This window comes from Porites lutea, chromosome 1 (genome assembly GCF_958299795.1).
Source record: "Porites lutea chromosome 1, jaPorLute2.1, whole genome shotgun sequence".
Classification (NCBI taxonomy): domain Eukaryota; kingdom Metazoa; phylum Cnidaria; class Anthozoa; order Scleractinia; family Poritidae; genus Porites; species Porites lutea.
The window spans coordinates 13,459,182-13,483,019 of NC_133201.1; the positions used below are offsets into that span (position 1 = coordinate 13,459,182).

A 23,838-nucleotide genomic window follows, 5' to 3' on the forward strand; every position below is an offset into this window, starting at 1 on the left:
CTAGGTGACATAAACATTTTTATTTGCAGGCAAATAAATTCCTTTATGCCTCCTTGCCCGCTTGTCCTTTATACCCTTATTATAAAGAGAACCTTTGGCTAAATTCTGGGGTCATCAGTCGAGCTATGTTTGCAAGAGCGCTTAAAGAAATAAGGGACAACGATGTGTTTGGGTATAATTTTGGCCACGCAAGATGGCCGATTTATTGATTAAATATAACATCTTCAAACAAATTCAATTAGCTATGATTATTTGATTTTTTACGCTCTGGCAAGGTGAAGGCGGAGAAAAAAGGCCACAAGCCTCCTGTAGGGAGGCTCGCCCAACCCGAAGACGGATGACCCAGAAAAAGCCGAAGAGTAAACAGTTCCTCAGCACCTGCTTGAGGACAGATTACTCATGAACTAGCCGCATGTGTTGATATACTAGGTGTACGAATATAGCTTAAAAATGCATTGGACTTCCATCGTCCTAACTGGCGAATTTGTGCGTCAGAAAGACCTTTAGCAGCAGCCCAAGTGGCTGCACCTATGCGAAAACTGTGTGCTTTGTACAAGGTAGGGTCAAGATTACAAAATCTAAGAGCCCTATTAAGTTGTTCCACAAAAATCGATCTTTTTATTGGCTCCCCGCCCGGCCAGCAAAACAGGGGGCCACTGGTGCCCCCTCTAACAGAAATAAATGCTAAGACAGCTTTGACCGGGCAACCAGATTCTTCTTGAAAGATGTCAATAACAAATGGGCGCCCATTAGTACTGTGCTTATATTTATAAATTGTCAGTTGAAGAGCTACGACCTGCCCTTGGGTCGTCATTAAACGTGAAAGCTGATTAAGCCTAATCAGATTACTCTGATCACTTCCGTTAACTGTTATCTCGCCGATACGTAAAAATGCAAAAAAGGCTATATAGCACATAGCTGAAAACATCCTAAACTGGTAGGCTGACTCTGTAGTGTGCTGAAATGAGGCAACAAGCTGCCGCAAGATTGGTAGTGTAATAGGAAGACGTACATCACGTACCGGTGCTAACTTGCGATAACCTTTAAGAATTTGACGAATGATCGCAGTTTCCGTTGGATCATTCACACCTGCTAACTTGTGGGCATAGCCGATAGCAGATAAATAACTAGTTACAGTGGAGGAAGCATAATTATGCGAATAAAGATGTGAAACAAATAGTACTATAATCGCGGGCTGTAAAGGTAAGCATAAGACTTCGTTACCTAAAAAGGACTGAGCCCATCTCGTGAATAAGCTCCATGAGCGCTTGTAAGCGTCCTTGGAACACTTAGTGAGACTAGCAGACAGAAGTGTTTGTGCTACAGAAGCCAGCTCTCCGGTAGAAGATGAGGTGGAACTAAGGTTTGTTCGTGGTCCATGCCCTGTCCCAGGGACTTGAATTTCGTGACCTGTAAGCGCGATAAAGCGTCAGCCTTGACATTTAGCACCCCAGGCACGTGGACCGCCCGAAATAAAATATTATGTTTCAAACATTGTAAAACTAGTTCAGGCAAGAGGACGATGAGCTTGTTATCTTTCGTAGTTTTCTTGTTAATAACGTCAACTAGACCTAGATTATCCGTGTGAAAAAGGACGCATTTGTTGGCCAGTTCTGACGCCCATATTGAAAGACTTATAACGATCGGAAACATCTCTAGCACTATAATGTTACGACGTAGCCAGTTTGAAGGCCATTGACCATAAAGCCAATGCGAGCCGAAAACTGCACCGTAACCTAAAGAACCTGCTGCATCAGTGTAAAGATGTAGTTTGGCTGACAAGAGCCAATTATAGTCTAAAAAGAAAGACTTGCCATTGTATGATTCTAAAAAGTTAAGCCATAATTTAAGGTCAGATTTTGTTTCCCGATTTAGACGAATAAAATATCGAGGGCGTTTAACCCCGACTGTCAAGTTAATTAAACGGCGTAAAAAAGTTCGACCGGGCACTATGACAGAACAAGTAAAATTGAGAAGACCAATTAAGGATTGCAGTTCTCTTAAAGTTATCTTTTTCCGACGAAGGAAGTGTTGAATAGAGGCACGACATTTAGTAAGTTTGTCGCTAGGGAGCCGTGCTTCCATGTTCTGTGTATCAAGCTCAATACCCGCAAATGACAACACGAAGCTAGGGCCTACTGTTTTCTCGGGAGCCATTGGAACGCCCAATTCATCACAAGTTTTGAGAAAAACTTGCAGATCATTAGCGCACGATGCAAGCAATTTGCTGACGATCAGAAAGTCATCTAACAAATGTAATATACCGGGTATATGTAACCTAAAGCGAGCAATCCATTCCAGACCGGAACTGAAACACTCAAATATTTTGCAAGAACTGGAAAGCCCCATAGCAAGATTTCTATCAACATAGAATCGATCACGCCAGCAAATCCCCAGCAAATTGTAATCAGAGGGGCTGACCGGAATCAGCCGAAAAGCATTTTTGATATCGGTCTTCGCTAGCGCACAGCCCCTGCCTGTGCGTCGAATTAGCCTGATGGCATCGTCAATATTAGCGTAGTGGACGCTGGAAGCAATTTGCGGGATATGGGAATTAATTGACTTCCCCTCTGGAAAGGACAAGTGATGAATTAGGCGGAGTTCCCCCGGCACCTTTTTAGGAATCAAGCCTAAAGGAGAAACATGAAAGACTGGAAAGGGCTGTCCATCGAAAGGACCAACTATTCTTCCTAACTGAATTTCTTTAGCTAATTTTTCGTCTACCGCCTTAGGATTAGTGGTGGCTGACAAAAGATTTTTGGATACAAAATTACTGCGATGACCAACATAATCAATAGAAAAACCAAAACGGAAACCTTCGATGAGGTATTGCCGAGATCGAGGAGGGTAGCCCTCCAGATAGGCCTGTAATTTATCTATTTTGATTGGCGTTGCCAATGGACGAGACAGTGCGGGAGGTAGGGGCTGAGTTATTTGCGGTGACTGCTGTGGATTTCGGTCGGAGTACAGCTTTGGTGGAGTTTGCCTGTTGCTTGGGAAAGTGGCATTGGTTGGCCGGATGATGAGATCCACATCGAAAGCAGTCGTGTTTAAAGTTACAGCCGGAACACTTTTCCCCTCTGTGAAATCTCCAGCAATAGCCGGACGGAAAGGGCGACCTGGTAGGCCTGTTGCGTGAGTCCGAGGAAACTACCGTAGGGGACTTTTGCATGTGGTGCGCCTGCAACCACAGTTCCCAATGGATCTGGTCCCAGGGGAAAAGAGTTTTTTGCCTCAAAAAGCGAAAGTTTTCATCGTAATAACGCCAATGGGCGTTCTTAGCCGCTAGGTCCCGCACTGTCTCGGAATATTTCATTAAAGCTGGGGCGTCGGTCGGTGATCGGACCGTATAAATAGCTACAAATGTTTGAAAGGCTGATATCCATTGGTCTATATTGGCAATTCTCTTAGGCTTCTGTGCTGGCTCGAGGCTAATGACCGGCCGATCTGAAGAGTGTTGCGTTTGAACAACAAAATTGTACTGTGACTGGTTTGGGGATGCTATTTGCAATAGGGTTCCTAAATCAATATACTCTTTTGCCCAAATTTTTGATTGAATTTTATCAGACACCCTGAAGGCGAGAGGTACAGCGATTTGTTCATGAATCAGCTGGGGCCGGTCATTAGACTGAGCTATGCTATTTATTGATAGCGGGCTGGTACTTATAGTCGACGGGTTCGTAGGAGGAGGTCTCTCACCGGTAATGTCCTGGATTACGGCCGCTACTGACCCCTGTACAGCAGCAGCCGGAGTGGCGTTCGAACCATCTGGCTCCTTCTGAGCTTGAGGGAGTATGCCGGCTGCTTGAAGTCCTCCTAGCACGGCTTCTGAGACTATGGCAGCGATGTCCACCGGGGCAGGGGCTGCGTCGTTGCCGGCAATTGGAACAGTGACCAATTGGGAGGGATGTTCCGAGGCGGGTGGACGGCTGTCCGTATTAGAAACTGTGGCCCGGGCAGCTGATTTTGACCTCTTTGCTTTGTGAGATTCTCGCGTGGACGGGGCAGCACGCTTCTGTGGGCGTGGTACAGGAGGTACGGTAGGGGCAGCACGAGATTGCCGACAAGTCATCATATTGACTGGAAAACAAAAACAGCTTATGTGTAGCAAGGAAAGTAACCCGTGGATGCGAACCAGAAAAATTGCGGGTATGTGCGCGATGGCTTAAAGAAACCGCTTATGCCCAGCAGGTCCATACCCCACTTTTGATCACGTAACAAAACAGAAGAAAAACGAAAAGTAAATAAAATTAAATAAAAATTAATAATAGAAAGAACGGTTCCAGCGAACCGTAATATATAAGAAAAACGGCAACATGTTTGGCAAGCCCAAATAATGATAGCTGCCGCAAGGAACATGCTTATGTGCCGCAAAGCTTGGGAACTCATAGAGTTCTCAGTAAACATATAGAAACAGTCTATTTAGACATGTAAGACAAAAGAAAATGTGGGTGTAAAAAAGGACCTAATTTAAGCTGGGAGCGTGACCCGCCGCGGAAAGGCAACTGAGCTTAATAGCGGATAGAATAGCGCCCCTGTAACTCCGATAGAGAGCATATTGCCCTTTGGCATTAAGGTGTACCCCGTCTCTGCATAAGATGCGAACGGTGGGTTGTCGAAGTCCTTTGTGACGCCAGAAAACAGCAAAAGGTAGGGTCTCCAGCACCACGCTGAAATATTGGTTGAGAAGGGCCACACGATCGGTGAAGGAGGGTGGATCCCTCAAACCAGCAGCGCGGTTAATGGTCTGAGAAACTACTATTGTTTCAACTCGACATTCAGCGTGTAAACGCTGAACGAGGGTCTCGATCTTCGAACCAACCACCTCGGGCCTAGCGTCCGGTGGGGAAAGGTCGTTGGAACCTATCTCCAAAATCACAATTTGGGGTTGCAGGCGCCTTACTAAATGTAGATCAAATTTAGATAGCTTGTCGACAGTGCGACCGCCAACTCCGAGAAAATTTATGTCCGCGGAACGGGACAAGTTAAGATCCCGTCGTACCCTTGCGTCTACGCCTTTAGACAAAAATAATTCAAAACGACGGACAAAGGAGTGGCCCATAATGAGAACATGGGGTTTAGGAGACATGACTAACTTAAAAAGCAACAAGAAAGATATACTCAACTCTGGAAGTGAAGGATGGAGGTAGGCGGCTGTCAAATTCGCAAAGCTTGATACGTCTGGAGACCAAGACGAAGACTTCAGCGAACACAGCTTGTCTTATACCCTAACCTTAAATGACGTCGAGGCTCAGTACTTTTCTGAACGAGCTCGTGACTAGTAGTTTTACAGCAAGTAATATTCCGGCAAGTAATTTACCAGCTAGTGATTTCCCGGCTAGTAATTTTCCGATTGATCTCGTGATAATCGTGTGATCAATACTTGACTATTTTGTGTCAAATTCGACCCTGCTCACAGTTCTTCCCTGCCGATTACCTATGTTAAAGGTGAATGTGTGACTAGTAATAAGTGCCCCTCTAAGCAAACTAACATAAATAATTGCGTGACTAGGTGACATAAACATTTTTATTTGCAGGCAAATAAATTCCTTTATGTAAATTTACACTTGCGCGGTGTTTTTTCCCACAAGCTTTAGGTCAAACGGTAAGAATAATTTGCCAGGTTGTTGTTTTCCTTATGTTTTTGACAAAAGATGCTAATTTCGAGCAATTCGTAGTTTCGCACACTGCTTTGCCCAAAAAAAGCAAATTTGAAGATGTGTCAATGTTTTTGACCTAACAAGCCAATTGAAATAAATTTACAGTCGCGCACGCTGTTTTGCACAAGTTATAGCTTTTTAAAACAAGGCGCAAATTTCAAGCCAAACGGCAGTTGCGCCGAGGGTTTTTGACGCTAATTTTAAGCAAAACCACAGTTGCGCAGAATGTTTCGCACAAGTTTTCTCTTAAAGAGTAAATCGAAGTTCCTTAGATATTATTGACCACACAAACCAATTTAGGTAAATTTACAGATGTGCTTCCTCTTTCTACACAAGCATTAGGTCAAACTGTGAGAATATTTTGTCAGGTTGTTGTTTTGTTCTCCTTTTACACTTAAGACTCCAATTTCTAGCATTTCGTTGTTGCGCACACTGTTTTGCACAAATATCGCAAATTTGAAGATATCTCTACGTTTCTGACCTAACAAGCCAATTTACGAAAACTTACACAAAAATGGCAAATTTCAAGATGTCTGCACGTTTCTGACCTAACAAGCCCATTTAAGTAAATTTACGGTTGCGTGCGCTCTTTTGAACAATTTCTTGATTTTTAACAAAAGTTGCCTATTTGAAGCAAAACGACAGTGATCTAACAAGGCAATTTAGAGGAAATTTACTTTTGCGCATCCTTTTCTGCATAAATTTTAGCTTTTTCATACAAGGTAACTTAACAGTTGCGCGCCGTTTTTCGCGCAAGCTTTGGGTTAAACAGTGAGAATATTTTGTCAGGTTTTTGTTTTCTTCACTCTTTTGACAAAAGAGAATAATTTTCAGTAATTCGTAGTTGCGCACATTGTTTTGCACAAAAATGGCTAATTTGAAGATGTCTGCACGTATTCGAACTATCAAAGCAATTTACGTAAATTTACAGTTGCGCGGCTTTTTTTCGCACAATCTTAAGGTCCAACGGTAAGAATTTTTTGTCAGGTTGTTTGATTTCTTCATGTTTTTGACAAAAGAGAATAATATTAATCGATTCGTAGTTGCGCACACCATTTTGGACAAAAATAGGAAATTTCAAGATGTCTGTATGTTTCTGACCTAAGAAGCCAATTCAAATAAATTTACAGTTGCGCGCTCTTTTTTGAACTACTTTTAGCTTTTTAACACAAGGCGCAAATTTCAAGCCAAACGACAGTTGCAACAGAGCGTTTTGACACCAATTTAAAGCAATACCACAGTTGCGTAGGGTGTTTCGCACAAGTTTTATGTTAAACAGCAAATCGAAGTTCCTTGGATATTATTGACCACACAAACCAATTTAGGTTAATTTACAGTTGCGCTCCCTTTCCCTAAACTAGCTTTAGGTCAAACTGTGAGAATATTTTATCAGGTTGTTGTTTTGTTCTCCTTTTACACTAAAGACTCCAATTTCTAGCATTTTGTTGTTGCGCACACTGTTTGGCACAAATATCGCAAATTTGAAGATGTCTCCACGTTTCTGACCTAACAAGCCAATTTACGAAAACTTACACAAAAATGGCAAATTTCAAGATGTCTGCACGTTTCTGACCTAACAAGCCCATTTAAGTAAATTTACAGTTGCGTGCGTTGTCGTGAACAATTTCTTGATTTTTAACAAAAGTTGCCCATTTGAAGCAAAACTACAGTTGCAAAGAGTAAATTGACGCACGCTGTTTTGCAATAGTTTGATCTAAAACAGCAAACCGAAGTTCCTTGGATATTATTCACCACACAAACCAATGTAGGTAAATTTACAGATGCGCACCATTTTTCGCACAAGCGTTACGTTACACAGTGAGAATACTTTTTCAGGTTGTTGTTTTCTTTAGGTTTCTGACAAAAGACGCAAATTTTTAGCATTTCGGATTTGCACACACTGTTTTATACAAATCTGGCAAATTTGAAGATGTCTCCACGTTTCTGACCTAACAAGACAATTTAGGAAACTTTACACAATATTGGCAAATATCGAGATGTCTGCACGTTTCTGTCCTAACAAGCCTATTTAGTTAAATTTACAGTTGTGCGCGTTGTTTTGAACAATTTTTACCTTTCTAAAAAAAGTCGCCAATTTTAAGCAAAACGAAAGTTGCGCAGAGTGTTTTGAAGCCAATTTCGACCACAAGGTTTAGCTTTCTAACTAGAGGCGCAAATTTGAGGCAAATCGACAGTTGCGCAGTGTGGTTTTCGCAGTGTGCTTTAAAAATTTCTGCACGTTTCTGACCTAACAACTCAATTTAAGGGAATTTACAATTGCGCGTTAGGTTTTAAACTATGTAGCTTTGTAGCAAAAGGCACAAATTTCAAGCAGTCGCGCAGATTGTTTTGACGTCAATTTCGACCAACAATACAGTTGCGCACGGTGTTTTGCACAAGCTTTAGCGTTTTAACAACAAGGGCCAATTTGAAGCAAAACAACAGTTGGCAGTGTGATTTGGGGCCAATTTGAAACGACAGCACAGTTGCGCACGCTGTTTTGCAAAAGTTTTATCTAAAACAGCAAATCGATTTTCCTTGGATATCATAGACCACACACACTAATTTAGGTAAATTTAGAAATGCGCGCCCTTCGGCGCGCAAGGTTCAGGTAAAACAGTGAGAATATTTTGTCAGGTTGTTATTTTCTTTACCTTTTTAACAAAAGACAATAATTTTTAGCAATTCCTAGTGGCGCATACTGTTTTGCACAAGTATGGCTAATTCAAAGTTATCTGCACGTTTGTGACCTATCAAGGCAATTTATGTAAATTTACACTTGCGCGCCGTTTTTTCCCACAAGCTTTAGGTCAAACGGTAAGAATTTTTTGCCAGGTTTTTTTTTCTTCATGTTCTTGACAAAAGATGCTTATTTTTTAGCAATTCGTAGTTGCGCACACTGCTTTGCACAAAAAAAACAAATTTGAAGATTTAACCATGCTTTTGACCTAACAAGCCAATTTAAATAAACTTACAGTCGCGCACAATGTTTTGGACAAGTTATAGCTTTTCAACACAAGGCGCACATTTCAAGCCAAACGACAGTTGCGCCGAGGGTCTTTGACTCAAATTTTAGGCAAAGCCACAGTTGCGCAGAGTGTTTTGCACAAGCTTCATCTAAAACAGCAAATCGAAGTGCGTTTGATATTATTGATCACAAAAACTAATTTAGGTAAATTTACAGTTGCGCGCCCTTTTTCGCACAAGGTATAGGTTAAACAGTAAGAATATTTTGCCAGATTGTTGCTTTCTTCTCGTTTTTGAGAAGAGACGCTAATTTCTAGCAATTCCTTGTTGCGCGAAGTGTTTTGCACAAATATGCAAATTTGAAGATGTTTCAACGTTTCTGACCTAACAAGCAAATTTAGGAAAACTTACACAAAAGAGGAAGCTTCAAGATGTCTGCACATTTCTGACCTAATAATGAGCCCATTTAAGTAAATTTACAGTTCCGCGCTCTGTTTTGAACAATTTCTTGCCTTTTATCAATAGTCGCGCATTTCAAGCAACACGACAGTTGCGCAGTGTGATTTCGGGCCAGTTTAAACAACAGCACAGTTGCGCACGCTGTTTTGCAAAAGTTTTATCTAAAACAGCAAATCGATTTTCCTTGCATATCATAGACCACACACACTAATTTAAGTAAATTTACAGTTGCGCGCCCTTTGGCGCGCAAGGTTCAGGTCAAACAGTGAGAATGTTTTGTCAGGTTGTTATTTTCTTAACCTTTTTAACAAAAGACAATAATTTTAAGCAATTCGTAGTTGCGCATACTGTTTTGCACAAGAAAAGCAAATTTGAAGATGTGTCCCTGTTTTTGACCTAACAAGCCAATTTAAATAAACTTACAGTCGCGCACGCTGTTTTGGACAAGTTATAGCCCTTTAACAGAAGGCGCACATTTCAAGCCAAACCACAGTTGCGCCGAAGGTTTTTGACGCTAATTTTAAGCAGCAAATCGATTTTCCTTGGATATCATAAACCACACACACTAATTTAGGTAAATTTACAGTTGTGCGCACTTTGGCGCGCAAGCTTCAGGTCAAACGGCGAGAATATTATGTGAAGTTGTTATTTTCTTTACTTTTTTAAGAAAAGACAATAATTTTAAGCAATTCGTAGTTGCGCATACTGTTTTGCACAAGTATGGCTAATTCAAAGTTATCTGCACGTTTGTGACCTATCAAGGTAATTTATGTAAATTTACACCTGCGCGGCGTTTTTTCCCACAAGCTTTAGGTCAAACGGTAAGAATTTTTTGTCAGGTTGTTGTTTTCTTCATGATTTGACAAAAGATGCTAATTTCTAGCAATTCGTAGTTGCGCACACTGCTTTGCACAAAAAAAGCAAATTTGAAGATTTGTCCATGCTTTTGACCTAACAAGCCAATTTAAATAAACTTACAGTCGCGCACGCTGTTTTGGACAGGGTATAGCTTTTTAACACAAGGCGCAAATTTCAAGCCAAACAACAGTTGCGCCGAGGGTCTTTGACGCTAATTTTAAGCAAAACCACAGTTGTGCAGAGTGTTTTGCACAAGCTTTATCTAAAACAGCAAATGGAAGAGTCTTTGATATTTTTGACCACAAAAACTAATTTAGGTAAATTTACAGTTGCGCGCCGTTTTTCGCACAAGGTATAAGTTAAACAGTAATAATATTTTGCCTGATTGTTGCTTTCTTCTCGTTTTTAAGAAAAGACGCTAATTTCTAGCAATTCCTTGTTGCGAACACTGTTTTGCAAAAATACGCGTTTTTGACCTAACAAGCAAATTTAGGAAAACTTATACAAAATGGGAAATTTCAAGATGTCTGCACGTTTCTGACATAATAAGCCCATTTAAGTAAATTTACAGTTGCGCGCTCTGTTTTGAACAATTTCTTGCTTTTTAACAATAGTCGCCGATTTCAAGCAACACGACAGTTGCGCAGTGTGATTTCGGGGCGGTTTAAACAACAGCACAGTTGCGCACGCTGTTTTGCACAAGCTTAATCGAAAACGACATTTCGAAGTTGTCCGCACGTTTTAGACTTTTCTCCAATTTCGAGCAACAGGAAAGTGGTGCACGGTGTTGGGCACAGGTTTTAGCTTCCTAACAATACGGGATAGTTGCGCACGGTCTTTTGCACAAGGTTTAGCTTTTTAACTTTAAGCGCAAACTTTAGAAAAAAAGGACAGTTGCGCAGTGTGGTTTGCCTTGTGTGATTTGGAGCAACAAACCAGTTGGGCATTCTGTTTTGCACTCGTCTTATCTTAACAAGCATATGGAAGTTTGTTGGATATTATTGACCGCACAAACGAATTTAGGTCAATTTTATCTAAAAAGCAACTGGAAGTTCCTTGGATATTATTGACCACACAAACCAATTAAGGTAAATTTACAGTTGTCCTCCCTTTTTCTACACAAGCTTTAGGTCACACTGTGAGAATATTTATCAAGGTGTTGTTTTCTTTACCTTTTTAACAGAAGACGCTTTTTTGTTGAAATTCGCAGTTGCGCACACTGACCTAACGAGCCACTTTAGGCCAATTTTTTGTTGCGCCCTCCGTTTTGCACAATATTTAGCTTTTTTACACATGGCGCAATTTCAAGCAAAACGACAGTTGCGCAGAGTGTTTTAACGCCAATTTCGAGCGACAGCACATTGCGCACGCTGTTTTGCCCAAGGTTAATCGAAAAGGACATTTCGAAGATTTCCGCACGTTTTTGACTTTTCTCCAATTTCGAGAACAGAACAGTGGCGCACGGTGTTTGGCACAGGTTTTAGCTTCCTAACAATACGGGATAGTTGCCACAATCTTTTGCACGAGGTTTAGCTTTTTAACTTTAGGTGCAAACATTAGACAAAAAGACAGTTGCGCAGTGTGATTTGGAGCAAAAAACCAGTTGGGTACTCTGTTTTGCACACGTCTTATCTAAAAAAGCAAATCGAAGTTTGTTCTATATTAATGACCACACAAACCAATTTAGGTAAATTTATAGTTGCGTTCCCTTTTTTCTTTATAAGCTTTAGATAAAAAGATTAATTAAAAACGGCATTTTAAAGTTTTTTGGCACGTTTTTAACTTTTCTCCAATTTCGAGCAACAGAACAGTGGCGCACGGTGTCTGGCACAAGTTTTAGCGTTTCAACAACACGGGCAAATTGGAAGCAAAAACGACAGTTGCGCAGTGTGACTTGGAGCCACTTTCAAACAACAGCGCAGTTGCGCACGCTGATGCACAAGTTTTATCTAAAAAAGCAAATGGAAGTTCCTTGGATATTATTGAACACACAAACCAATTAAGGTAAATTTACAGTTGTCCTCCCTTTTTCCAAACAAGCTTTAGGTCACACTGTGAGAATATTTATCAGGGTGTTGTTTTCTTTACCTTTTTAACAGAAGACGCTTTTTTCTTGAAATTCGTATTTCGCACACTGACCTAACGAGCCAATTTAGGCAAATTTTTAGTTGCGTTCTCCGTTTTGCACAATTTTTAGCTTTTTTACACACGGCGCCAATTTCAAGCGAAACGACAGTTGCGCAGAGTGTTTAAACGCCAATTTCGAGCAACAGCACATTCCGCACGATGTTTTGCACAAGCTTAATTGAAAACGACATTTCAAAGTTTTCCGCACGTTTTTGACTTTTCTCCAATTTCGAGCAACAGGACAGTGGCGCACGGTGTTTGGCACAGGTTTTAGCTTCCTAACAATAGGGGATAGTTGCGCACGGTCTTTTGCACAAGATTTAGCTTTTTAACTTTAGGCGCAAACTTTAGACAAAACGACAGTTGCGCAGTGTGGTTTGCCTTGTGTGATTTGGAGCAACAAACCAGTTGTGCACTCTGTTTTGCAGTCCTCTTATCTAAAAAAGCAAATCGAAGTTCCTTGGATATTATTGACCACACAAACCAATTAAGGTAAATTTACAGTTGTCCTCCCTTTTTCCAAACAAGCTTTAGGTCACACTGTGAGAATATTTATCAGGGTGTTTTTTTCTTTACCTGTGAAAAAGAAGACGCTTTTTTCTTTAAATTCGTAGTTGCGCACACTGACCTAACGAGCCTATTTAGGCAAATTTTCAGTTGTGCCCTCCGTTTTGCACAATTTTTAGCTTTTTCACACATGGCGCCAATTTCAAGCAAAACGGCAGTTGCGCAGAGTGCTTTAACGCCAATTTCGAGCAACAGCACATTTGCGCACGCTGTTTTGCACAAGCTTAATCGAAAACGACATTTCCAAGTTGTCCGCACGTTTTTGACTTTTCTCCAATTTCGAGCAAAAGGACAGTGGCGCACGGTGTTTGGCACAGGTTTTAGCTTCCTAACAATACGGGATAGTTGTGCACGGTCTTTTGCACAAGGTTTAGCTTTTTAACTTTGGTCGCAAACTTTAGAAAAAGAAATAGTTGCGCAGTGTGGTTTGCCTTGTGTGATTTGGAGCAACAAACCAGTTGGGTACTCTGTTTTACACACGTCTCATCTAAAAAAGCAAATCGAAGGTTGTTGGATATTATTGACCACACAAACCAATTTAGGTCAATTTGTAGTTGTGCTTTGTTTTTCTTCATAAGCTTTAGGTAAAATTTTGAGAATATTTATTCTGTTTGTTTTTTTGTTCACGTTTTTGACACAAGCAAAATGACAGTTGCGCAGAGTGTTTTGACGCCAATTTCGAGCAACAGCAAGGTTGCGCACGCTGTTTTGCACAAGTTTAATTGAAAACGACATTTTAAAGTTCTCCGCACGTTTTTGACTTTTCGCCAATTTTGAGCAACAGGACAGTTGCGCAAGGTGTTTGGCATAAGTTTTAGCTTCTTAACAAAACAGGCCAATTTGAAGCGAAACGACAGTTGCACAGTGTGATTTAGAGCCAAGGTCAAACAACAGCACAGTTGCGCAGGCTGTTGAGCACAAGTTTTATCTAAAACAGCAAATCAAAGTTCGTTGGATATTATTTACCCCTTATATTTATTAATCCTATCTTGAAGAAACCTGGATTGGATTTGCTGTACCAAAATTACAGACCAGTTAGTAACTTACAATACGTATCCAAGTTGACTGAAAAAGTCGTTTTTAATCAAGTTTACGATCACATGGTTTCAAATGTTATTTTTCCTGCGCTTCAATCTTCTTACAGGCAATTCCATAGCACTGAAACTGCACTTATCAAGGTGATGAACGATATTTTGTTAAAGATGAACTCTCAACATGTCACTATGTTAATTTTATTGGATCTCAGTGCTGCCTTTGACACTGTTGATCATCGAATACTTTTAGAGAGGCTATCTGACGAGGTTGGCATACGTGGGACTGCTCTGAATTGGTTTAGATCGTACTTGTCTGATAGAAGTCAGCGCGTTTCTGTACATGGAGTTCTTTCTCGTCCTTTTGACTTGAACTGCGGGGTACCCCAAGGCTCATGTTTAGGGCCTTTGCTATTCATAATATATGCGTCCAAGCTGTTTAAGATCGTGGAACATTATCTTCCTGATGCTCACTGTTTCGCTGATGATACGCAGCTGTATCTGAGTTTTAAACCACTCGGCAACACTGCTCAAGCTGATGCTATACAAGCTATGGAAAAGTGCATTGACGCGGTGAGGAAATGGATGATTCAAGATCGGTTGATGATCAATGATGATAAAACGGAGTTTTTGTTAGTCGGCACACGACAACAGCTTGATAAATTAGATTCGTGTTCCATAACTGTGGGCAATAATCGTATCAGTCCAAGCCCATGTGTTAGAAACCTTGGATCGTGGTTTGACAGCAACTTAAGCATGACTGATCATATAAAAAGGCTTGTAATGCGGCATTTTATCATTTACATAACTTGAGACGTATTAAGAAATACCTGTCGAGAGATTCTTTAATTACTTTGGTTCATGCTTTTATAACCAGCCGTCTTGACTATTGTAATGGTTTATTGTTTGGCTTACCAAATGTGCAGATCGCTAAATTACAGCGTGTACAAAATGCAGCAGCAAGACTTATTCTTGGCATTGGAAAGTTTTCTCACATTAAAGCGGCGCTTTATGAGCTGCACTGGCTGCTAGTTTCTTTGCGTATTGACTATAAGATTTTACTTTTGACTTTCAAATGTATTTATGGTCTAGCGCCAACTTATCTTAGCGATCTTATTAGTATAAAATCGAATTCATTATATAATCTTAGGTCTACTGGTAAGCTCTTATTGGACCATCCCAAGGGAAAGATGCTTACAACATTGGGAGCAAGATCATTCTCAGCAGCAGCTCCGAAACTCTGGAATGAGCTACCTGTGGAGCTTCGTCAAGCAACATCACTTAACAGTTTTAAATCTCGACTTAAAACCTATCTTTTTAAGAAGTATTTTTATAGTTTGTAACTTAGTTTATTTTATTCTCACGGTAATGTATTTTCGTTTTCTTTTAAACATATGATTGTAAAGCGCTATTGATCAGCACATGTAAATACGCGCTATATAAATTGGTAAATTATTATTATTATTATTATTATTATTATTATTATTTACCCCACATATCAATTTAAGTATACTTACAGTTGTGCGCTCTTTTTCGCGCAAGCTTCAGGTCAAACGGTAAGAATATTTTGTCAGGTTGTTGTTTTCTTCAAATTTTTGACAAATGACGCTTATTTCTAGCAATTCGTAGTTGCGCACACTCATTTGCACAACCATTGGAATTTTAAAAATGTCCTTACGTTTCTGACCTTACAAGCCAATTTAGGTAAATTTACAGTTGCACGCTCTGTTTAACACAATTTTTAGCTTTTTAACGCAAGGCACCAATTTCAAGGAAAGCAACGCTTACGCAGAGTGTTTTGACGCCAATTTCAAGCAAGAGGACAGTTGCGCACAGTGTCTTTCACAAGATTTAGCGTTTTAACAATACGGGCAAATTGGAAGCAAAAACGACAGTTGCGCAGTGTGACTTGGAGCCAGTTTCAAACAACAGCACAGTTGCGCACGCCTTTTTGCACAAGTTTTATCTAAAAAAGAAAATGGAAGTTCCTTGGATATTATTGACCACACAAACCAATTAAGGTAAATTTACAGTTGTCCTCCCTTTTTCTACACAAGCTTTAGGTCACACTGTGAGAATATTTATCAGGGCGTTGTTTTCTTTACCTGTTAAAAAGAAGACGCTTTTTTCTTGAACATCGTAGTTGCGCGCACTGACCTAACGAGCCAATTTAGGCAAATTTTTAGTTGCGTTCTCCGTTTTGCACAATTTTTAGCTTTTTTACATATGGCGCCAATTTCAAGCAAAACGACAGTTGCGCAGAGTGTTTTAACGCCAATTTCGAGCAACAGCACATTGCGCACGCTGTTTTGCACAAGCTTAATCGAAAACGACATTTCGAAGTTGTCCGCACGTTTTTGAGTTTTGTCCAATTTCGAGCAACAGGACAGTGGCGCACGGTGTTTGGCACAGGTTCATTACAGAAACGTGCCCATTGAAAAACGTCGCCCGTAAAAATTGGGGTACCCATTAGTCTTTGCGAGCTCAAAGAAGGTTTTTAAAGACTACCGCCATCTTTCGGTGCCGTCAGAACTCTGAGCGGCGAATTTCCAATTTTTCTGTCTCACACCTTTGAGCAGACAATACAGATACAATAGAAGGATTAACCATTGTTTTGAAGTGTCGAAATGCAGGTTTCGTCGGCAAAGGCTTCAGAGCGTGAAGTACTTAATATGCGAAATGAAGCGAATTCCGTCGTGACTGAAACACTACAAACAATCGAAGCGTTGTCCGTCTCGTGGCACCAACTGCAGGCGGCTTGTGATTTGAAAAACTTAACGTGCTTTAATTTTTTAATCTTCTGGAAAAGCAGCTTTGTTCTGTCGTCTGTCGTCTCGTGGACAGATCGATCAAATCGGTCTATCGACGACAAAGCGCGTGGTTACTGCACGGATTGAATTATTCTTCACTGCGTTGCTGAGAAAGTTCATCAAACACCTGTATTTCATGCATGGTGAGTAGGCTTTTTGTTGTTACACGTTCCTCTATTAATTTGTCAACATTAATCAAAACACAATCGAAGATGCTTTCCGTGAAAAGAGATCACGAATTTCAGTCATGAAACCGGCGTGCCTTGCACATCTATCATGTTCTTAAATTGTTCTTTTTATGCTATAAATACGTAGATTACACATTCTCCACACTGTTCCCCTAACATTCTCTGTGGTAGTCGTGAGGAGAATTTGTTCAACAATCAATTCGCAGTGGCTTTGTTTAAGGGTGTAAAATTTTTTTTTCTGTTTTCCTTAAATGGCACTTCTGCCCTAGTGAGTTACATTAATCCAATACATTGCCCATCTTAGAGCAGTCAACATGCCATTTTTTGTATCATTATGGCATTTTTGTCTTATTTTCAGAGATATAAGCTCAAATTATGGACACGTCAGCATTTGGTTGGCCCATTTCTGCACCAATAAAAAGAGTGGCATCAAAATCATATGTGGAGGCACGTGAAACACTTAGTCCTTACGGTTATTTTAATGCAAAACAGTGCAAAAAAGGAGCGTATAAACAATTAGAGGATTTTTTAAAAGAGTTTGGCCTAAAAGAAAGTGATATTTACTTGGATAAGAACTCCAGGAGTTTTATTTCAGCTGAAGCATTTATTTTAACTGTTATTGCTGGTAGCAAGCTGAGAGATGAAACCATTAACAGTTGTTCTCAATGTCCATGGGGTCAGCTATGTATGTTCTTTGCCTGTATGTATGTTTGTTCTTTGCCTTTGTTCTGTAGTGAGTACTACTTTTACTAGAGAATTTGCTGGTGGAAGTGCCTCAAGAACTTTAAATACGGCTGCTAGCAGCACGCCAAGCTTAACACAGATAACAGTGGTAGAAACTGGCAGCACCCAAGACACTAGCACAACTGCGCCTGATCCAAAGGTGTACAAAGGTTGTGTTAAACCACATGAAGCAACTTCTGTTTTGGCCGAACGATTGGAAGAAGGAAAAGTATCCAGATCTACTCAACTAGAGGAGAGAGTGAAAAAGCAAAGGAAAATATTGATTGAATTGGCTCAAAAAGTTCATCGTGGATCAAAGGTGTGCAAGTTAATTTGTTCTATCGCTGCTCGTTTCAATTCCATGTTACCTCTTTAAGTTATAAATTTAAGCATTTGTATTTTTTGCTAATACATCAATCTCCTTAACTGACCTTATATATACACAGTTTTGTCGGTGGGTTCAAAATTCCATGTCGGTAAATTCTTTGTTTTGTTTCACTCAAATTATTATGATAAAAGAAATATTATTCTGACCATTGGTTAAATTTTTTGCTTTTGAGTTTACATGTCATTGAAAGGTGCTGGGTCTTCAAATACAGGGAAGTTTTTTTAAAAAATAAGAAAATTATTTAGATGATAAAAATTATTTAGTGACGGCCCTACCCTGTTGCCGCAAGTTTCAATTACTCAAAACTTGTAAACATTATTGATACACTGGTAATACATGTACTGCTGTGTCTGGTTTGGTTGCAATTTTTTTTTTTGAAAAATTTATACAACTCAATGACAGGCTGCCCAACATCACTTGCATAAGGACAAACATGGACAGTGTAGCTGGTTAAGGCTTGCCTCGTGAAATAAAAATGGTGTACTTTTAGTGAATATAGTCTGCGAGCACATTTTTAACTCGTGGGGACACGCGAGCGTACCGCGAGTTATTGCAGGAACTAGGATATGCAAATTAGTCACTCGCTCACTTGTAGTAGACGGACATCGGGTCGAGGCTAGTCCGAGTTCTAGAGTGCGAAGATCTATCGTTTCCGAGAAAACACACCCTCGTCGAAGTTCGGTGTGATCAAATTCTTATGAGAACGTGCATTGTTCGCTGCTCCCCCGACAGACTCAGAGTTTTTTTTTGTGGCAAATTTTCTACACCACGGTTAGAGGTCTTGATTGTTTTCTAAACAACGTTCCCACGAGTTGACGATAGTCTTTCTTTGATTTTTTTTGCTCCAGGTTGACTTGCTTCATGGGATTTCAGTGGCCGTTGGCAGGAGGTTTAGAGAGGAGTGCGACAGTGACTCGGTATGGCAAGGGCTGTTCCAAAAAGAAGATATCATCCAGTTGACAAAGCTTGTTAAGACCAAAAGTGGAGGGAGTCTTTACACTAAAATTGCAGAAGAACCGGCAGCAATCCAAGTTTCTGCATCAACAGTCTTAAAACTTCAAGATCAATGTAATTCTGGACAGACAATAGATGAGCTAAAGAAGATACTGCCGCCTGGTTATGTTGCATCCAAACGAAAGGTAACACTGGCCGCCAAATTTCCAACCTTAAATAAGGAGTTTTGTTCTGGAGATTTGACAATATGCATACACAATAAAACACATTTAAATGAGGCATAACAATAAATTAGTACAAGACATAACTGATTAACTAAGGAACTGTAACTATGGTTGGGTTAAATGAGTTTTAAGCATACAGTAACAATATCATTTTGTAAAATTAATTCTTTTTCAGGTTGCTAAGCTGAAAAGCAAGTACAAATCAGAATTTGAGGCGATAATGCAGCCCAAGCAAACACCAACTGGTTATCGCATCGAGCCAGCTCGTTTGGTTGAATGTTTGCAGTACCTTTATCACTGGCTTCCTAAGGAACAGTGGTGGCATCTTTATGGTGACGGGAGAAAGTATGGGAAGAAACACACTGTGATGATGGCCATCAGCAATGTCAACAACAACCAGAAGTTAAATGGAATAAAATTTCAGAGCCCAAATGAAATGTGGCCTGTTCACATCTTCAACTACAAGGACAGCCGGCAAAATCTTGAGTTGAAAATTGGAGATGGTCATGGTGGACCAGGTACCTGGACATAATGTATAAAAAAAACCAAGTTTAAAATGAAACAGTGGTGAGGAGGCCTAAATTTAGTAGGTTCTAGAATGCCTCCTCAAACTCTGACCTGCAAGTTGATTATGTCAAGTGAACTAATTCATATCATAATGTTTAAGGTGGAAATGGTCTGACTTGACTTACATGTTGTTATTACTATTTACGTGTCAAAGATTTCCTAATAAATGACTTACTTAAAATCTTCTTTAATATGTACATCAATTTGTACGATACTTAGATGAATGGATTAAAAACAGCCAGAACATAGGCCACCAGGTGTTTCTTCGGCAGATTCAAAGTTCTTGGATGCCATTGCTGATCCAGACCTTAGCCCTCTCTCAGAGGACAAGTGGAACCTTTGGATGAAGTGCTCAGCATTAGACAAAGGCAAGGTTGATCCTTCAACTGGCCTGAGAACAGACCTAAACCTTCCGTTTGATCGTCCTCTTCCAAAGTCCCTTCTTCCTGCTCTGACTGGAGATAATATCCTTATGTGCATTGACCATGGCTTCACTAGAGTTGCTGAAAATCTCATCACAAAGGTTGTCAGAACATGTCTTGATTTGGAATCACGGTAAGTTGAATTCAGTTTAACAACAATAATTACATGAATACTTATCAGAGGAGTTAGGTATGACAGGCAAACCTGGTTTACTACTCGTACCAAAGCTTGCTTTCTGGAACCCTCGACATCGATTGATATCTCGTCATCTGGTAGGAGCTTGTTGAAATTTATGCTCGGAGTCCAAGGCTTCCTCTTCCGACTGTCAATTGTAGAGCGCGGGCGAACAAATTCAGGAGCGAGAACGGTATGGAACTTTCGACTCCATCCGTCAAACGTAATGCTATATCCGTCTTTTTCAGATGCAAGAACGGTACAAACATACCAACGGCCTTCATGAAGACCTTCGCATTTCTTTCCGATTTCGAAAGACATTGTAACTCGTCGTATGGGAAGCTATTTATGAGTGAGATATCAAACAAACGACGCTTTATATATTTGTTTATTGTCTCTATGGTTACTTAGTCAATGGGACTTGGGGACAAGGTTGTTCATTGGTTGTTTCCAAACACTCGATTGATCCAGCAGAAAGGTTAAAACAACGAACTGTTTGCTGGCGTATCGTTCTATAAAATACAAAAGTGAAAAGTAGCTTAAAAACTCATCACAGAAATTACAGCATTAAAGTATTTTGCCGGTTTTATCCCTCAAAAACCTCGATATTACGGCATATTGATTCAACGTTCTGTATTGCCCCGAAATGTCGCCAAGTCCGAAAGCTTCGCGAGCGCAAGTGATCGCAAATTTTATGTAAGTTGTTGTAAATCCATAGAATAAAGTGAGATATATTAATTCTGAATTCTAGAAGACTTCATTTGGTCATATTCAAAGCGTTGAAAAATGTTGAAAGCGAAATCTCTAATGATCGTTGCTGGTTATTTTTTGTTGTTTTCGACCCTTTGTCGCGAACTTTCAGGAATTAGATAAGAAAAATACCTCTGGAACCTGTAATCTTATACTTAGTTTAAAAAGTCGGCGGATTAAGAGCGCAAATTGAATGTTACAACCGAGTGACTTTGTAACAATAAAGAGTAATTAAGATAAGCCTTCTATCGTTTTCGTTTTTTACCACCTCGTCTCGATCGTCTGGGCAAGAACAATGCAACATGCACGGTAGATTTCATGATTGACAGTTTTAATGACGGTCCTCCATTAAGTAAAGCATCATTTGCATTTTCACGATCGACGTTTATCAATGGGCGCGTTTCTGTAATGTTTAGCTTCCTAACAATACGGGATAGTTGCGCACGGTCTTTTGCACAAGGTTTAGCTTTTTAACTTTAGGCGCAAACTTTAGACAAAACGACAGTTGCGCAGCGTGGTTTGCCTTGTGTGATTTGGAGCAACAAACCAGTTGGGTACTCTGTTTTGCTCTCGTCTTATAATAAAAGCATATCGAAGTTTGTTGGATATTATTGACCACAGACACCAATTTAGGTCAATTGTGCTTCATAAGCTTTAGGTACAAATTTAAGAATATTTATTCTGGTTGATGTTTTCTTCACGTTTTTGACACAAGCAAAACGACAGTTGCGCAGAGTGTTTTGACGCCAATTTCGAGCAACAGCAAGGTTGCGCACGCTGTTTTGCTCAAGTTTAATTGAAAACGACAGCAACAGGACAGTTGCGCAAGGTGTTTGGCATAAGTTTTAGCTTCTTAACAATAAGAACCAATTTGAAACAAAACGACAATTCCGCAGTGTGATTTAGAGCCAAGGTCAATCAACAGCACAGTTGCGCAGGCTGTTGAGCACAAGTTTTATCTAAAACAGCAAATCAAAGTTCGTTGGATATTATTTGCCCCACATACCAATTTAAGTATACTTACAGTTGTGCGCTCTTTTTCGCGCAAGCTTCAGGTCAAACGGTGAGAATATTTTGTCAGGTTGTTGTTTTCTTAAAATTTTTGACAAATGACGCTAATTTCTAGCAATACGTAGTTGCGCACACTGTTTTGCACAACCATTGGAAATTTCAAAATGTCCTTACGTTTCTGACCTAACAAGCCAATTTAGGTAAATTTACAGTTGCACGCTCTGTTTTACACAATTTTTAGCTTTTTAACGCAAGGCACCAATTTCAAGGAAAGCAACGCTTACGCAGAGTGTTTTGACGGCAATTTCAAGGAAGAGGACAGTTGCGCACGGTGTCTTGCACAAGATTTAGCGTTTTAACAATACGGGCAAATTTGAAGCGAAACGACAGTTACGCAGTGTGAGTTAGAGCCAAGGTCAAACAAAAGCACAGTTGCGAAGGCTGTAAAGCAAAAGTTTTATCTAAAACAGCAAATCAAAGTTCGTTGGATATTATTTACCCCACATACCAATTTAAGTATACTTACAGTTGTGCGCTCTTTTTCGCGCAAGCTTCATGTCAAACGGTGAAAATATTTTATCAGGTTGTTGTTTTCTTTAAATTTTTGACAAATGACGCTAATTTCTTGCAATTCGTAATTGCGCACACTGTTTTGCACAACCATTGGAAATTTAAAAGTGTCCTTACGTTTCTGACCTAACAATCCAATTTAGGTAAATTTACAGTTCCACGCTCTGTTTAACACAATTTTAAGCTTTTTAACGCAAGGCACCAATTTTAAAGAAAGCAACGCTTACGCAGAGTGTTTTGACGCCAATTTCAAGGAAGAGGACAGTTGCGCACGGTGTCTTGCACAAGTTTTTGCGTTTCAACAATACGGGCAAATTGGAAGCAAAAACGACAGTTGCGCAGTGTGACTTGTAGCCAGTTTCGAACAACAGCACTGTTGCACACGCTCTTTTGCACAAGTTGTATCTAAAAAAGAAAATGGAAGTTCCTTGGATATTATTGACCACACAAACCAATTAAGGAAAATTTACAGTTGTCCTCCCTTTTTCCAAACAAGCTTTAGGTCACACTGTGAGAATATTTATCAGGGCGTTGTTTTCTTTACCTTTGTAACAGTAGACGCTTTTTTGTTCAGATTGGTATTTTCGGACACTGACCTAACGAGCCAATTTAGGCAAATTTTTAGTTGCGCCCTCCGTTTTGCACAATTTTTAGCTTTGTTACACACGGCGCCAATTTTAAGCAAAACGACAGTTGCGCAGAGTGTTTTAACGCCAATTTCGAGCAAAAGCACATTGCGCACGCTGTTTTTCACATGCTTAATGGAAAACGACATTTCGAAGTTTTCCGCACGTTTTTGACTTTTCTCCAATTTCGAACAACAGGACAGTCGCGCACGGTATTTGGCACAGGTTTTAGCTTCCTAACAATACGGGATAGTTGCGCACGGTCTATTGCACAAGGTTTAGCTTTTTAACTTTAGGCGCAAACTTTAGACAAAACGACAGTTGCGCAGTGTGGTTTGCCTTGTGTGATTTGGAGCAACAAACCAGTTGTGCACTCTGTTTTGCACTCCTCTTATCTTAACTAGCATATGGAAGTTTGTTGGATATTATTGACCACACAAACCAATGTAGGTCAATTTGTAGTTGTGCTTTTTTTTTTTCATAAGCTGAAGGTAAAATTTTGAGAATATTTATTCTGGTTGATGTTTTCTTCACGTTTTTGACACAAGCAAAGCAACAGTTGCGCCGAGTGTTTTGACGCAAATTTCGAGCAACAGAAAGGTTGCGCACGCTGTTTTGCACAAGTTTAATTGAAAACGACATTGTAAAGTTCTCCGCACGTTTTTGAATTTTTGCCAATTTTGAGCAACAGGACAGTTGCGCAAGGTGTTTGGTATAAGTTTTAGCTTCTTAATCAAAACAGGCAAATTTGAAGCGAAACG

General features: G+C 40.0%; 2 pseudogenes; one reads left to right on the forward strand and one right to left on the reverse strand.

Moving 5' to 3' along the window:
- Positions 1 to 397: 397 nt before the first annotated feature.
- On the reverse strand, positions 398 to 2,554 carry LOC140951356 (uncharacterized; annotated as a pseudogene).
- Positions 2,555 to 16,183: 13,629 nt separating this feature from the next.
- Positions 16,184 to 20,082, forward strand: LOC140935368 (uncharacterized; annotated as a pseudogene).
- The last annotated feature ends 3,756 nt before the right edge of the window (positions 20,083 to 23,838 follow it).